General features: G+C 37.9%; 1 protein-coding gene across 5 annotated transcripts in view; it reads right to left on the reverse strand.

Annotated features, from left to right (window-relative positions):
- LOC105663968 (cyclic nucleotide-gated channel alpha-3-like) overlaps positions 1 to 18,795 on the reverse strand; it is a 1,281,713-nt gene that overhangs the window by 194,535 nt on the left and 1,068,383 nt on the right. The window lies entirely within an intron of this gene.

The following is an 18,795-nucleotide window of genomic DNA, read 5'->3' on the forward strand; positions in this document are numbered from 1 at the left end:
ACATTGATCACATATTTTATTAATTCCTTTGTTCAAACAATTTTGTTATAAACAATATACAATATGTTCTTAACACGCTTGATTCCCCTTACATACCTAACAATGAATGTCAGAAATTGTAATGTATTTAGAAAATCGCATGTCACAGATACAGTCTATTTAAGTAGGTTTTTGAGTTTTCGTCCGCCATAATGGATCCGTTATATTGAATCTTGATTTCAGATTTACATTCAGTAACGTAAAAAACCGATATATTAAAAAGATCGAACAGTTAAGAGATACAGTTTTGCAAGGTGTTTCATGCGTAATGCCAAACGAGCGCGGTAATTTAGGAATTATTTACGTCCCAAATATTTATGTAAAAAAAAAAAAAATACGTGTTCCCTAATTAACTTTCCTCTTGAAGTTTTAATAGATTTTGTTTCGATCAGATCAAAACTGATTTTTTTGCAGCAAGAAATTGATCGCTTTAGGATACATCACCCCCTAATTTTCACTCCCCTTCCAACATACCTAGGCCAATTTTTGTATTCTATCGAAAGATACTTTCATACCAAAAATCATCAAAATTGCTTCACTGATCTTGAAAATATCGCAATTTTTCCATTTTACCCTCACACTTTGGGGGGTTGTTTCACACCCTAAATATGTTTTACCGCGGATAAAAAAAAATACGTGTCCCCTAATTTTCCATGTACTATAACATATCCAAATTTCATAAAAATCGGAGAGTGACACTTGGGTAGGTTTACTTGTTAGAAATTTGGTTGACGATGCAAGAAATCACTTAGCAGCCTTGAAATCGTTGAATGACCCGGTAGAGTTATGGGATACGCTAATAGTTCCCATTCTATCGAGAAAATTAGATATAGCTTCGTTAAGAGAATGGGAAAAGGGTGCAGCAACTTTAGATCGGGTTACATTCAATAAGTTTACAGGATTTTTAGAGGAACGGTCAAGATACTTAGAAAGTGTTAATGTTCCAATTCAGAATATAAAGACGGAAACCCCAATAGTAGTAGCAGGTATCCGCAAGCCGTTGCGCGCAACGACGACCCTCGCAAGCACGTCGACTACCTGTCCAGCGTGCAGTGCTGGGCACCCCTTGTTTAGATGCGAAAAGTTTAAGTCATTGTCGATTGAGGAAAAAACAAAGATAGTCCAAGCATCTCGCAGTTGCTACAACTGTTTGCAAACTGGTCATCGGGTACAAGCGTGTACTCGAAAATTCTGTGATATTTGTAACCGGAAACACCATATACTGTTGCATAGGGAAATTGCTCCTTAAGCAACTAATGTTTCTATAGAAAAAGCGGGTCCTTCTGATCCCAATAAGATAGCGTCATGTGTTGCAAATGTTGATAACAGAGCTTGGGAACATAGTATATTGTCCACAGCAGTCATTTTCGTAGAAAACAAAGGGGGACAGAAATTAGAATGTCGGGCGTTGCTTGACTCAGGTTCGCAGTCGAATTTTGTTACGTACGGTGTTTGCAAAAAGTTAGGTATTAACTGTGAACCTACAGAAATGCAGGTATCTGGGATAGACGGAAAGGTAAAAATACTTCGAGATAGGGTTAATATAAAGATAACATCACGATTCAACAACTTTAACGCCAATATTTCATGCTTGACAATAGATAGAATTACTCAGGACATGCCGAACATTAACATAGAAAAATTAGCAATTTCCGTACCGGCGCATGTCAAATTAGCAGACTCGAATTTCGATAAGTGTCGGCCGATTGATATGTTAATCGGTGCCGGATTGTTCTGGCATCTATTATGCGTCGGTCAACAGAAAGCAGGGACCAACTTACTGTGGCAAAAGACGCAGTTAGGTTGGGTGTTAGGGTGAACCGTAAAATGGCCCATTCAAAACAAACCGTCAAGACAACAGTGTAATCTCGTTACCAATCACGATCTTTCCAATCAATTGGAACAATTTTGGAAGGTTGAGAACGTAACAGTAGAGCAGAAAGATAACATAGATGATTGCGAATTACATTTTCAAACCACAACGCGTAGAGATGAGATTGGACGGTTCATAGTACAGATTCCGTTCAATGACAAGATCGGGAAATTAGGATCGTCCAGACATAGCGCAGAAAATAGGCTTAGGTCGTTAGAAAACAAATTCAGTAGGCAACCGCAGTTACGGGAAGAATATATAAAATTTCTCACAGAGTATGAATCATTAGGCCATATGTCGCGAGTCCCAAATTCAGAGATAGATATCGGGTTATTATTTTATTTTCCTCATCACGCCGTAATCAGAGAAGGAAGTACAACGACGAAACTTCGTGTTGTATTGGATGGATCGGCAAAAACAAGCACGGGCATTTCATTAAACGACACTCAGAAGGTCGGCCCAACAGTTCAGAGTGAATTAATAGATATATTATTACGATTCAGAATACACAAGTATGTACTTTCAGCGGATATAGAGAAGATGTATAGACAGATTTTAGTAGAGCCAAAAGAACGTAGTTTACAACGAATTTTATGGCGATCAAGTCGTGATGCTCCAGTTGAAGTATACGAACTGAATACAGTTACATATGGTACAGCTTCCGCGCCATTTTTAGCCAAGCGTGTATTAAAGCAGATTGGATTAGATTGTGCTACAGAAAATCCAACCGTTAGCACGATTATTATTAACGACTGTTAGGGTACGGCCTAATTTATGGCAGGGACTAGGGGTTTCAAGGAGTGACGAAAAACAGTTTCCTGGGACTCTTAGTTTCGCCTTGGGTCTAACTTTCGCTCACTCTGGTTTTCGTCTTCCCCTTCCACAGGGAAGCGCGCTAAGGGCGCACTGGAAGGGAAGGTGACCAGGAAGCGAAGATTTTCCAATTAGTTCAGTTCAGCAAAAATCAGTGACCAGATCAGTCGGTCAAAATTAGTTAGACAACCGAATCAGTCAATCAAAGTACTTAGTCGTTTTCACTCAGTCAACTGGATCAGTCAGTTGTAGTTATTTAGTTCAGGGATCACATACAAATTGTAAGTAATACTTTCATACACACATCTACACACGTACACTCGACACCACACACTTCTACTGAATAAATTGTTATCTGAGGATCAGCTTGGGTATCATTTGTTCCCAATTTAGCCATTGGGTGGTCCTTCGAGTTTTAGGAGGCACTATCGTGCACATAATTTTTAAGGAGTGATCAGCCCACCCCTTTCCAACGACTTCTATGTTGATGATTTGTTGACGGGTGTGGAAACAGAATTAGAATTAGAACAAGTTAAAGAGGCGTTGTCCGATATTTTAGGAAGGGCAGGATTACAGTTAAGAAAATGGGCTATGAACAGTTCAGCGTTTTCGAAGCATTTAGATATTCAGGACAAAATGTCAAATATAGATAAGCACCCGAAAATCCTCGGGTTGCAATGGTCGCTAGCTACAGACAAGCTTTGTTTTTCAACTACACCATCAGCACATAAACGTGTGACAAAACGCACCATTTTGTCGCAAATAGCTCAAATTTTCGACCCGTTAGGTTTAATTAGTCCAGTGATAACCAATGCCAAATTAATAATGCAACAGTTGTGGCAACTGCAAACAAACTGGGATGAATCAGTGTCTCAGGATGTGTACAAGCAATGGATAGATTTTATTACAGAGTTAGAGTTCTTAGATAAAGTAAAGATTCCTCGTCGAGTGATTGTTGCCACGGGAAGGGTAGAAGTAATTGGATTCTCTGACGCATCAGAAAAGGCGTTTGGGGCTTGCGTCTACTTACGGTCATGCGGTAGATCAGGTCAATGGGATTCTAGGTTATTATTGTCAAAATCGAGAGTTGCCCCTTTAAAGACAATCACATTGCTCAGATTAGAATTTTGTGGGGCATTGCTACTTGCGAAGTTAATTAAAAAAGTAAAATTAGCACTCAGACTTTTTATAGACAGGGAATGGTATTTTTCGGACTCGACAATCACCCTTTCGTGGATTCGCGGTCAGTCAGACAAGTGGAAAATTTTTGTTGCAAATCGGGTCACAAAAATTCAATTATTAACCGACAAACAAAATTGGTTTCATGTTTGGTCATTTGAAAACCCAGCAGATTTAATCAATCGTGGAAGTACCCCTAAATTGCTGGCCATTAATGAGTTATGGTGGTCAGGTCCGGGATGGTTAAAGAGTGAATCGGACCTCTGGCCACAATCATTAGAAGAAATAGTTAACATTCCAGATCAAAAGAAATCCATAGTCTCAGTAAACATCGTAACATTTGACAACAATGATTTAATTGAGCGGTACTCTGATATCGACCGGTTACTTAGAGTTACAGCTTATTGTCTCCGGTTTATTAATAATGCGCGGAAACCCAAGACAAATAAATCGACAGCGTTAGGAAACAGTCAGTTATCAGTCATAGAATTACAAGAAGCGCAACAAATATTAATACGAGTAGTTCAAAAAGCAGCATTTCCCAATGAATTTATCGCGTTAAATAAAAATCAGTCAGTGCAGAAACAAAGCCCATTACAGGCTTTGGCCCCGTTTTTAGACGAAACAGACATTATTAGAATTGGCGGGCGTTTAAGTAATACGCCTATTAAATACAGTAAGAGACATCCCATTTTATTACCAGCAAAACATAAGTTTACTGATTTTGATTATTAGGCGTGAACATAACAGATTACTTCACGCGGGTTGCCAGCAAATCATCGCGTCACTGCGCAAACACTATTGGCCAATCAATTGTACGCGAAATGTGAAAAGAATTCTTAGAGGCTGTGTTAGGTGTTTCAGAGCCAACCCACGGGGAGTACAGTACCCTATGGGTCAGTTACTGGCAGCCAGGGTAACACCTGCACGACCATTCGCTACTTGTGGGGTAGATTACGCGGGCCAATTTTTAACAAAGAGCGTAGCCGCAGTAAAACATCAATCAAATCATATATTTGTATCTTTGTGTGTTTCGCCATCAAGGCGATACACATCGAGTTAGCAATAGATATAAGTACAGATGCATTCATCAACTGTCTTCAACGGTTCGTAGCTCGCCGAGGCTGTTGTGAATACATATTTTCGGACAACGAAATCAATTTCATAGGTGGAAAAAATAGATTAGCAGATCTAGAAAAATTAATTACTAGTGAGCAGCACAATTCGGAAATTACAAAATTTTTAAGCGGAAAGACGATACAGTGGCACCTAATACCTCCTCAAGCGCCGCACTTCGGAGGTCTTTGGGAAAGCGCTGTTAGGTCTACCAAGTCCCATCTCAATAAAGTCATAGGTAAACAGAAGTTAACCTATGAAGAATTATACACGCTATTAGCTCAAATAGAATCCTGTTTAAATTCACGTCCCTTAAGTCCCATATCTTCCGATCCATATGACCTTAATCCTCTAACTCTCGGACATTTTTTAACTGGCATTGCACTGTGTGCGCTGCCAGAGGAAAATTTAATAGAAGTTAGATCGAATCGGCTAAACCGGTATCAGATGTTGCAGCAGATGTTTTAACACTTTTGGCAGTGCTGGTACAAGGAGTACCTTCATAATTTTCAACAAAGGTACAAATGGAAACACGCAACAGATCATCACCTGATAGAAGGCAGCCTGGTTGTCATCAAAGAGGACAATCTACCCCCGTTACGAAGGTGTCTCGGCAGGGTAACGGAGGTACACCAGGGAAAGGATGGAGAAATACGGGTCGTCACCATAAGGACCGCGACCGGTACTTACAAACGGCCAGTGACGAAGATTTGTATATTAACCATCTACGAGGAGGAAGATACAAATACAACTAAATAGAGAATTTGATGTAACAAATTGACATACACATATTAGCATTAGTAAACATTATAAACATAGATTAGTAAACAAAAATTGTAAACGTAGATAAAATGTACACATAGATCTTAGGTAACAGTCATGTATCACTTTGTTATTGAATATGTAGATAGTATAGATTAGAGTATCGAACGCGCATCGAGCGTCCAAGGGGGGCGGCATGTTAGAGTTTCGCATAGATGAGGTTTACGACATGACGAGGGAAAGCGGTCACTTTTGAACCCTATAATTTAGTATCCGTACCATCTGCGTGCCAGCACTACGATGGTACGTGACAATTTGTAGTTTTTAGCAGATTTATTTATTGCTGCACTAGTCTTTAGAGTTTTTAGCTTCAGTGACACAGGCCATGTCATAAACTTCGCAACTTAAAAGGTCAGAGGGTGATCTGGCCCTTAAAGTAACGGTTCTCGCAGACCGGGACCGACGTCACGGAATTTGGGTTTTTCCCCGGAACGCCGTCCTCCCCCGTAGGAACTTCTGTTCCCCTTCCAGAAAAGTACCACGCTAAGGGCGCAATGAAAGGGAGAACAGAGGTGTTAACGAAAGCAGAAATGACCAAAAAGGTTAGATACCAATAGAACAGATAGCACAGTACAGATCAGGAACAGTGTAGCATAGAACAGAGTTTAGTACTTAGAACATTTAGTATTTAGAACATACACATTAAATCACACACAAACACACATCCTTTATACACATACACACACACTCACATATATATTAAAAACCATTGTTTAATACAAACGCAGTGAGTGTTCTTTCGCGGCCCCAATCTGCTAAACATTGGGTGGTCCTTCGACCCCATACCAGACTTTAGACGGCACTTCGTGCGATATAAAGGCTTGACCAAACCCTATCAGTCTGTCTTCAAAAAATTCTTGAGTTTCACTTCATAATTTGCCGAATCTAACTAGATGAACTAGTGTCCCTTCGCACACATCAATCATATTATCGTCCTCCTCCAACAATGTACACCAATGTACACCTCCTCCAACAATGTATACTCCAACAGCCATTGCTGCCAGTTATCCTTATCACGCAGCTTCTCTATTTTAAGACCTGCAGCTTCCATGTTTCCACACACACACTTTAAACTCTGAGAACTGTCACTTATTTTAACAACTTTTCCACTTATTTATTCTGGGCCCATAACCTGTTGAGGTTATGACGGAGATAGGATTATTTAAAATGAAACAAACAGTTTAAAATACTGAACTTTAATATTAGAAATGTGTGAAACAGACTTTGACCAGGCATGTGCTGCCTATACCGACTCGCTTGTCGAACTGACTGAAAACAGTCAAGCTGTCCAAAAAGGTCAGCAGTAAAATACAACTGCATAGATGACCCTGGGTTTTTCCCGGCATAATTTACAACCCCAGAACCTTACCATATTTGGGCATGAATTTTCGCTTACTTCAACAATTTCAACACATCGAATATATTTTATGTACAATATTTTATTATAACATTTGACCATTACATCTTGAAGCACCCTGTATATAAGAATATTTGTTTATTATTAATTGAAAACTCTATTTGAAACTACTCTGTACCATGCCCGCATAATGAAATAATATAGCTGTACTTAAAAATAATTTGTATCATTGCTCGAAGACGTGTTTCACATTCTCATCAATCATTTTTTCTACTATAGTAATCGCCTATTTATTACAGAATTCAGTACAGAAAATTTACCTACAATTTCTATACTTCGCAAAATTTTTGTATTGCTCAATGAAATATTTTAAGATAACAAGAAAAATATTTTTAAATATTTAGACAGAAAATACGTAAATGCATTTCGGTAGCTGAAGGAACACCTATTTTGACTTACAATTAGTTGATATCTGATGAGGATATTTTTTCCTTGCCAAAGTCTTTTACTGGAAATAGATAGGCGCTTTTTGTTTGGTAGACTGACTCGACACTTCCATTCAAAGTAAATAAGAACAGGATTAAAAAGCAAGGTTATTGTTCAACCGACCCGTCTACGAAGGAGACGCTCTATCACATCAGACAGCTTCGTAGATTAAATGGCCATTATGAAGAAGTAGCACTCTCCTGGGAGAATGCCTCATCGCACACGGTCCTATTTTGGTAATGGAATGTGATTTCAGGGGTAGGTTTGCGAAGAAGTAATGCTTTGAACCTCATATCATTCACAGAATAAATTTCTTTCATGATTGGAGCAGCATCCTAAGAAGAATTCTCTGTAGCAGTTGGGCAAAGAGCGGTATTTCGACGAGAGAGTATACAGAAAAAAGAGAATAAATCTCTAGAGACAAAAATAAGGGAGGAAAGCAGTCAGAACATCTCTAAAAATTGATTTCTAAAGATGTACAGTGAACAACAAATCTGTCTTCTTTACTGAAAATACGGTAACTAAAGCGAAGAGGTCTTTTACTCATTTTTTTAAGGGATTTTAAGATATTTTAATATTTGAAAATGGGTTAAAAATTTTAGAGCATAGAAATTTGGTGACTTTGGAATTCGGAGATGCAGGAATTTGGGAATATAGATATTTGAGACTCTAAAATTTGGAGATCTAAAGATTTCGTCCAGAATTTAGAGAATCAAATGATTTCGGCCACAGGAATGTATAGATCTAGGGATACGAAAACCAAGGTTTTAGGGATTTAGGAATTTCAGAACAAAGGTATTCGAGAACTTTGCTATGTAGAAATTTAAAGCGGTGGGAACGTAAGAATTTAGGGGCTTAAGAACAGACATAAATATTTGGTAGAGATTTAAGGATTTCGAAACAGAAAGTTTGGGAGTTTAGACGTTGAGAAATATAGAAAATATGGAATTGTAAAAGTTTACTGATCTAGAAATTTGAAGGTTTAGAGAATTGGGAATTTGAGAACTTGTGTATTTTGTGAGTATGTTTGCACCGTGACAGTGTAATTGCTAACAAAAAACTGCTACGTCAAAGTTAAATCAAGTAACGAATAAATCACTCAAGAATCAGGTCGGATTATACATTATGTACAAATAGGAGATAAAACAATTATTTGTTATTAACTTAAATCGAGTGGATCGAATTTGTTTGACACTTGTTGTTGATTATAAGGTTTGGTGGCGAATAGGTATAACAAATAGACACAACAAATAAACATAATAAAGTATAATAACCACAAAATATGTCTCCTTTATTATGCGTAGATACACACAGCACGTGCCCTTCTCGCCATGTCTATGTCGACTGTCGAGTGTCGATCGTCGACTCGCGCGATCACGCGTCTAAAACACGCATCCAGCGCCGCGTACAAATAAAAATTAAAACTAAAAATCGTGTTTCTTACACTTGTATCCGTTATTCGAAAGAAATGTTGAAAATTGTTCTTGTATCTCGTTACAAAATTATAAAAAAAACAATTTGCACATTTTGAAGAGAAAATAACTTTTCTATTTATTAAAAAATATTTTAAATCTAATAACTAACAAGGAAACATATCGGACTGGGACACTTATGTACGAGGTGTATACGAGGTGTGACACAAAAGTAACGAGACTAGGCCTGTAGCTTGAAAAAACAATGGAATTGGCAGCAATTATTTTTGTGGCATCATCCCACATACCTCCTCTATCCATGTTGCCAATTTCGATTGAATCGGTCATACCATTTGGAAGTATTGCGTTATTTAGTGAACACGTGGAACTGTATTCTGCCGGAAAAATGTCTAACGTAAAAACCGAACAGTGAATAAACATCAAGTTTCTTGTAAAATTTGTTGAAATCTTTTGTAACATGTGATGAGACATGGATTTTTACCTATGAGCCAGAAAGTAAACGCCAGTCAATGGAGTGGAAGTCTCCAGGATCCCCAAAACCCAAAAAAGCACGCATGTCAAAATCAAAATTCTGTTAACTAACACTATTACATTGAACTACTAAAAAGACTTCGTGACAAAATTAGGAAAAAAAGGCCACAGTTGTGAAGCGATGGATGGCTGTTGCACCAGGACCATGCACCCGCTCACACGGCACTGTCTGCCAAGCAGTTTCTGACCAGTAAAAATGTTACTGTGATGGGGCATCCTCCTTATTCACCTGATTTGGCTCCATGCGACTTCTTTTTATTTCGTAAAGTTAAATTTTGCTTAATGGGAACCCATTTCACCCCAGTTAAAGAGGTTCAGGCAGAAACGGAGAATCTCCTGAAGGAACTTCCAAAATCCTCGTTCCAGAACTGTTACCAGCAATGGCAGCACCGAATGCAAAAGTGTGTGAATGCTGAAGGGGATTACTTTGAAGGTGATAATGTCACGGAGAACTGATTCTGCAGGTACAATGATTTATTGGACTAGTCTCGTTACTTTTGTGTCACACTTCGTATAACACTTATGTGTCAATACTGTTTCTATACTTTTACAGGCGTAAAGTCTTCAATTTAAATAAAATATTTAGCACTTTTGGAAACATTGGGATGTTTTAAGAAACTAAGAAAATACAATTAAATTAAATTATTTTTTAACAATATTGGCCATAAAAGCCTATGTTCCTAACGGCGTTGATTATAACAGTGTCACGCTCATACCTGCAACGCTTACAATAATTATTCAGAAATCAATTAACGGCATATGAAGAGGTATAAAATGTCTAAAATATTCTAAAAGATTGTAAAAATAATAATATTTTTAATAAAAATGCTGATTGCCCCTTTTCACAGGAGGTGATTTTAAATTATATGTCTAATAAACATTGTAACAAACAAAAAATTCCAAAAACACATATCCTCTATTTTTGTCCATAGTTTACGTACACGAAGTACCAAAAAAATAGATCAACATTTAGTGCAAAAATTTAAACAAAAATTATAAATTTTCAAAATATTATTTAAACAAATAAAGTTTATTGAAATTTTTTTGCGCAAAAAAATTCCCTATTTAAAGACCAACAATTTACAAAAAAAAGAATCCAATTATTTTCTTTAATTCCGGAGATATTCCCAAAAATATGATTTCAACCCCCAACTTCGAGAGTTATTCTCACCCCTTCAATGTGAACGATGGCCGATAAAAAAAATACGTAATAAAATAAATACTAAAAATAGTGTCAAATATTTTCTTAAGAACTATCTTTCACATAAGCTTCATTAAAATCGGTGTGTCCCAGTTCGATATGTTTCCTTGTAATAGTAACATTTTTGGTATTAACATAATTGTGCATCTTTTATTTTGGACACCGTATAATGAAAGCAATGTGTGAGCATGATTGTATGTATATCCATTTTGTACATCAATTGGACATCGATGCGTTTGGCTTTGGAGCGAGCGCGAATATAGTAATCGTTTGAGTTGGTTGCGAAGACTGTTGCTATAAATAATTATTCATTCGTTATTGTGATTTCGTCAATTACTGATGTATTAGGTGTACAAATGAATAATCCAAATTATTTTAAGCTGTTATAAAATTAATGCATTTGGTGGGATATCAAGGGCGTGCTTTACTATGAGTTGTTAGAACCAGGTGAAACAGTTACTGCAGATTGCTACCAGCGACAATTAATCTGCTTGAGTCAAGCATTGGAAAGAAAACGACCGTATACTGGCAAAGGAGAACGACCAGTGAAACTGTTGCACGACAGCGCGAGGCCACACATTGCTTCCAATACAAAAGATGTCATAATGAGTCTTGGATGGGATGTTTTGCAGTACCCGGCATATTCACCGGACACTGCTCCGTCAGATTATCACCTATTCCGGTCGATGCAACACGCCTTATCTGATATGCACTTCCAATCAGTGGACGAGATCCGAAAATGCCTTGACGACTTCATCGCGTCTAAAGACGTAACATTCTTCCGAGATGGAATTCATCAGCTACCAGAAAGATGGCTTAAAGTTATAGAAAGAAATGGCGACTACTTTGATTGAACAATTCAATTTAGTAACTTTTAAAATAAACCTTGAATGAAGCAGAAAAATTGGATTATTCATTTGTATACCTAATATTTTGAAAATTATTAAATCCTGGCGTTATTTTTACAGTTTTATTCTTTTACTTCTCGTTTTGACTCTTACAGTTTCAGAAGTGGGATAGTAACCTTAGTAATTTGTTATTTTGATTTTGTGAAATTTTATATTACAATTATCGGTCATTTTCTTTTTTGTGTTTTTCGTCCGCGGCCTTGGATGGAATTTGTGTTTGAATTTTGAGTTAAATTATGAAGAAGATGACGATCAAGTATAAGAAGGATTTAAATGAATTTCCTCTTTTGCAACTTCGAGACATGTTACAAGAGGGAAGTCTGGCTATTAGTAGTAATAAAAGTAAACTAGTCAGTAGATTGATGAAAGCTGATCCTGGTTTGGAACAGGGTGTACTCGTACAACCAGAACCAAATTTTGAAGACGCAAGAACTGATATATTGGAAATAACAGGTTCGCAAATGAACATGAATTCCTGGTTAGATAGAGAAAAAGAATTGTTGAGAAAGGAACGCGAGCTGTTAGAACAAGAAAAACAGTTATTTCAAAGAGAATCTGCATCACTATTTAGTGGTACTGCAAACACACAAGTGACTACACATTTAAGAACAATTTCAGAAATGTTGCTTAGATACTGGTGTATCTTATGATTTTGAAAACTGGGGATAGCAATTGGCAGCTTTACGTGCGTGTTATCAACTGGATGATAGTTCATTCAAAATTTTGTTAAATTTACGATTAAAGGGAAAAGTGCTTAAATAGGTTCAGCCAAAGCCAAATCATTTTGTACTATCTGCCACCCAATTACTTGAGGAAATGAAGTGGGTTTTTGATCATCAACCAAGCAAGCTTGCGCTACGACTAGAAATGGAAGCTCGAATGTGGAACAAAAATGAGACCTTTTACGATTATTACGTGGAAAAAATAACTCTAGTAAATAGAATCAATGTAGATTCAGAAGAATTAGTAGACTTGTTAATTGATGGCATTCCAGATACTCGTTTATGAGATCAAGCGCGAATGAATTGTTACAAGACTGCCAAAGAATTATTGCCAGCATTCAAGAATATTGGGTTTGAAAAAAGCAGTAGATTGGATCGGAAGAGAGTGGCAACGTCTAGGCAGTCAACGAGACATAAGATAACTAATAATGATTTTCGGTGCTATAATTGCAACATAACAGGGCATTTTAAGAAGAATTGTCCGAAACCGCTGAGATCATGGATATCATGTTATCGTTGTGGTAGTACTAAACATCGTGCGAATAACTGTTCCTTGAATTCAACTTCAACATTCAGAGCAGCAAAGACTTCAGGGACAACCACTATACATCTTATTCGGCCAAGTTCAGCTCATGATCGTTTGAAGTACCGATATCATGGGAACTTAGCGGAAAACATGGTAACCAACAACAAATCAGATATTGTGCAGTGTGTCTTTTTATGAAAGATCAGGATCGATGATATCACGAGAACACAATTTTACTGGAACGGGATTGTTTTTCAACAATAGGCGAGGTTGATTCAAATTTGTTTATCGTGTACAGTATTCTCTCCGTAAATGTTACTTTTGCCGGTCTCGATTGTAACATTTACGGTAGAGGTTCTACATTCTTTGTAGTGTGCCGAACGTAGAAAGAACGTACAAAAGACTAGGAGGGATAGAGTTTCGAGCGTTCGGCAAACATGAAAGACTCGTGCGTGTTCTGTCTTTTAAATTCAAAAATTAAAACTCTTTATTTTTGGTTTATCGTCAATGGAACTTTTACCATCGTATTTTTCTCGTTTTTCTGATTAAAATGACACCAAACACGATATGATTACGATCGTAATTACTTATGTAACAAGCCATAAGTTTGGAATGTAATATTTACGGTAGAGATATGAATTCCTCCAAACGGCTTGCTATCTACAAGTAATTATGATTTCAATTATACCGTGTTTGGTACCATTTTAATCAGAAAAACGAGACGAATACGATAATCAAAGCTTCATTGATGAAACCCCAAAAATAAAGAATTTTGATTTTTGAATTTAAAAGACAGAAGACACACGAGTGTTTCATGTTTGCCGAACGCGTCAACCTTCTGCTTCTCCTTCTTTTCTATTCGCCGTCCTCTTTTATGTTAAAAACTTTAATCACTCGTTACACACACAATTGTTAACGTAATTATATCATGTTTGGTGTCATTTTAATCAGGAAATCTAGACAAATACAACAGTAAAAGTTGCATGAAAAAATAGTAAGAAATAAGAAAGTTACAATCTTTTCCTTTGCTTTCATTAGTATGTGTCTCACCGATATTCAAACCTCGTCGTTTCGGCGACCGATCGTGTTTCATTCTTGACTGATTTCGAGGGGGATCCCCCAGTAGTGGGGATACAATTTTAACATTTACGGTAGAGATCTTTTTAACATTTACGGAATGAATACTGTATTCACAAAAAATGAATAAGTGAACATTACTTCGATCCAGTTCAACAACGAATTCACACAAGCTAAATAATTACATTTTTTATTAAAATACAAAGTCAAATTTCACAAAACTCTTTGTTAAACAATGCCACGTGGTAAATATTTGACCGAAGAAGAGAAAGGTAGAATTTTGGCGTTTAGCGAAGATAAAGCTAGTGTTCGGGAAATTGCCCGCAGGCTAGGGCGATCACATAACGTCATTTTGAATGTTTTAAATGATCCCGTTAATTATGACAAGAATAAAAAAAGTGATCCCAAGAAAAAATTGAGTCCCCGTACCGAACGGGCAATTGTAAAAGCAGCCAGTAACAGCCTGAAAAGCTGTAGCCAAATTAAAAGTGAACTTAACTTAAATATTTCACGCTGGACAGTACGTCAAGTTTTGAAAAATAATCCTAATATCGTGAGGCAGAAATTAAAATCGGCACAAAAACTTCTACCACGACATACTGTTGCGAGGCTTGAATTCGTTCGAGCGACCATGCACCGAGATTGGAAAAGTGTAAGTTAACTTTAGATGTCAAAATCTTTTTACACCAATTTACTTCATTCTATCATTGATAATCAGGTTATATTTTTGGATGAAAAAACATTTAATCTTGATGGTCCAGACGGCTACAATTTGTATTGGTGAGATCTCCGAAAAGAGCCGCAATACTTTTCGAAAAGAAATTTTGGCGAAGGAAATATTATGGTTTGGGGTGCCTTTTGCATTGATGGCATGTTGCAACTGGCTTTTTCATAAAAAAAAAATGGATAGTGATGAGTACATCACAATTTTGGGCAACAACTTGCTACCTTTCATAAATGAAAATGATACAAATTGGACATTCCAACAAGACAACGCGGCTGTACACACTAGCCGGAAAGCTGTAACATGGTTGGAAAAAAACAAAATTAATACAATTCAATGGCCAGCATGTTCTCCAGACCAAAATCCAATAGAAAATATTTGGGCCATTATTGTCCGAAAAGTTTATGCCGAAAGTCGGCAGTATGAAAATATTGTAGAACTAAAAAACGCAATACCAAGGGCATGTAGTGAAATTGGGCAACAAATTTTTCAGAAACACATCGAGAGCATGCCAAATAGAATTTTCGAACTTATTACAAAGCAAGGGGGCCCTACAAGTTATTAAAATCACATTTATGTACATATATTTGACATTCATTCGTGTGGTGTTATTGTTATGCAACGATGAAAAATCAATTTTCATTGTTACGTACGCTGATGATTTTTATTCCTTGGAGATGAATATTCTAGGAATAGCCTAAGACCACCGCGAAGCGAGAGTCTAGTCTTGCCTAGGTTTTCCAATTACCAGGGTTTCCTTATTAGGCTTCGTTCGAGAACATCTAACGTCTTCGGACCAACGCGATGAAAATTCGTTAGACGAAAACGTCGCGTTGATTCGTTCCCACCGTCTCCACCACTACTCGTTTTCTACCCATTTTTGAGTATAAAAAGGGTTGTGGAGAAGACGCCTCGGACCCATTTAATTCGTGAACGTCGTCTAATACGGAACCTCTGTCCGTGGACCCAGTAGATTATTAAACGTCGTCTAATACGGAACCTCTGTCCGTGGACCCAGTTAATTCTCGAACGTGGACTAACGAGGAACCTTTGTCAGAGTTTAGTTAGAGTCTTTCACGTTGAATTAAAACTAAGTCACTTTTGAGCAAGATCGGGTTTGAGTCCCCTTCGAGCAACATTGATAACCATACAGTACGTATAGTTTACTGTTAGGCATTTTTTCTAAAGTACTTTCGGGTCCCCGTTTCGCTTATTTTTTCGTTAAAACTGGGCAGGATTAGATTCTCGCTTTGTCGGAGTCGAAACATTTTAAACTCAAGTAAAATCAAGTCAAGAACATTTCTTGTAAAAAATCACCTTAACCGACAAATACACATAATCATTTGTAATTCCGGTTTTGGGAAAAGAATATATTTTCAACTTTTATTTTTAAACTTAATTATTGCCTTTGTCAATTTATAACCAAAGTCCTAACAAACCCACCAGTCGGTATATCTTAGCCGCTCGAGGTATACTGGCATATCTTTGTTACGAGCACAGCTACTAACATTTCCTGTGACACCCGGCGTTAGCCATACGTCGGCTAGTTCACATATCATTTTCCTGGGGCACCCGGCGTTAGCCATACGTCGGCTAGTTCACGATAACCAACCTCCTGGGGCACCCGGCGTTAGCCATACGTCGGCTCATCCCCGCGTCTATTTTCCTTTGGCGCTCAGGTTAAGTAACAAACCTGAGTTAGCCTAGTAACACTACCTTGACCAAAATACAGCCCCCAGCCACGCGGCTGTGACCCCTCCGGTTCGTAACATCATATTATATTTTCTTATACAATAAACTAATATTAACAAATTTTCATTAAAATTCATTGTTTAATATACACTTCGATTTTATATGGATGATTTTTATCATTTTTATGTATTGTTATTCCAAAGTCAAAATATACTAAAAATGTAGATGGTGCTATAGTTATGCACCGCAGTGTAGCGGTTAGGATCTGTCGCGCATCCCCGTTTTCGCTGAACGATGCCGACATATCTTTCCGTCTTCCTTGTCTTGTTCTGCGTATTCCGCGTAAGTGTGGTAATCCGCCGAGCGATTTTCGTTATTCCAATCCGTCGAATATAGATACAATTAAAGGAACGTCGTACCCGCGATACATTCCTTGTCGTTACGTTAATTTGTGCGATTTACGCAAATCACCGCTGCCGTTGTCACAACACGTGGCCCCACGTGCTGCGCCATTGTGCTCTCCGGAGACTTTCATCATTTCTCTCGCGACCGGTATGTATTTCGCGCCTCCGCGGTTAGACCTTGATCGCTGCGAATCGTTATTATCGTCGCGTCAAGATTTCCGTCGTGTTCGGAGCTAAAATAGTCCCGCCCAAGATTTCCGTCGCGCTCGCGCGCAGCAATTAATCGAGGGCAAGATTTCCGTTGTGTTTTCGTCTACCGGTCGTTGTATTAATTCATGTGTTCTTTGTCCCGTACCGAGTAGTGCAATCGTCAGTAAAATAATTGTGAGTGTTCCAAGCAAAAAGGTGTTAACAGTTAATTTCCCTCCTCTACTCCCGATTCAAAAAAATCGAGCCCATTACCCAACAATAGTGTTATCCAAAATACTTTTCGCTGCGCACAAAATGGTAACAAAACACATTTTTATTAGTTGTATATTCCATATATTATTAATGTTGCTTTAACGATGTATATAGGCAAGCAGCAGAAAAATAATTTGTGGAAGAAACCAAAGTAGGAAGTACAATTTTAATTGTATGTATAACAAGAGCGTAGTTTGATAACAAATACATAATTATATCGTTGAAAAGAATAATTTAACAGAATAAATAATTAATTTCGAAAAAGATTTTCAAGGAAAGCAATGTTTGATTCGCAAAATTTTTCTTCACTGGAATGTTTGAAAGATAATTTTGATAATATCCAATATAAAACACCATTTCACGAATGAAGCTATTACGGAAAATTGAACGATGTCGATGTTTGATCAAGATCTAAGAATCGTGTGTATTTTCCTGGACACATTTTGTGGTTAGAGTCATGTTGCTACAGCCGGAGAGGAGCTCAATAACATCTTTGTTGATAGAGGATTGTTCGCCATACGCTATAGATACGACGATCACAAGCACTGGTAGATTACGAACGTAATCCCTTACTCAGGTGTTACAGAGGTTAGGCGTGGCATAGGAAGTCACGCGTTCATTTACACTACGAATTATTGACCACACACGATATAACTACATATAAGTACAAGGCATTCGGCTATAGGTGGGTATAATTGCAGGTAAACTTTCACCTTTATGAAAATGGTTTGGTTAAGGCTTCGCTTTTGATTATTAACGAAATATATTTATCAGTGTGCAAAGATGTGCACACTGATCTGCAATCGCTGGAGGCTATGCGGATCATGTGAGCGATTGCACCTTCTGAGATCGATGAGAGGAGGGTTCAAACTTCGTGAGAGGCCAATCCGCGGGATGCAAACTGCCTCCAATAAGTCGTAGCTGCTAGGTGAACTTGGGGTTGAAAATCTCAAAATGTCCACTTTTTTTGCATATCGCGCGAGAACGGTTCGAGTAATCGACTTGAAAATTTGTACAGAAATGCTCCGATGATCCCTCAATCGATCGCATGCACCCAATTTACCCGCCCACCCCCGGGGGTAGATTGAGAGGGTTGGAAGTAGGAACCCCCTCAGCGGGGGTTGGTTTCACACCAGGTCTAAACCATCAACAGGAACGATACCGTTGGCACGGAAACAAGTTTTTCCGTGAACTGCAGGTCCAAAATTGACTTTTAACTGTGAAAAAAATGGAAAAACAGCAAGGGGTGGTTTTTTGACAGCGTATAGCGACCAAGGGGTTGGTGCAAACGCGACCAAACTTTTACCAGGTATAACTGGGGTCGAGAGGAAGCTTCGGTAAAAGTTTGAGCAAAATCGAAAAAACCACCTCTGGGAGGGGCGGAAAATTAGGGAGGGGGTTGCGGGTGTTGCAGGCGGTTGAGCCGGGCA

The sequence above is a fragment of the Megachile rotundata genome, chromosome 10, assembly GCF_050947335.1.
Source record: "Megachile rotundata isolate GNS110a chromosome 10, iyMegRotu1, whole genome shotgun sequence".
NCBI lineage: Eukaryota > Metazoa > Arthropoda > Insecta > Hymenoptera > Megachilidae > Megachile > Megachile rotundata.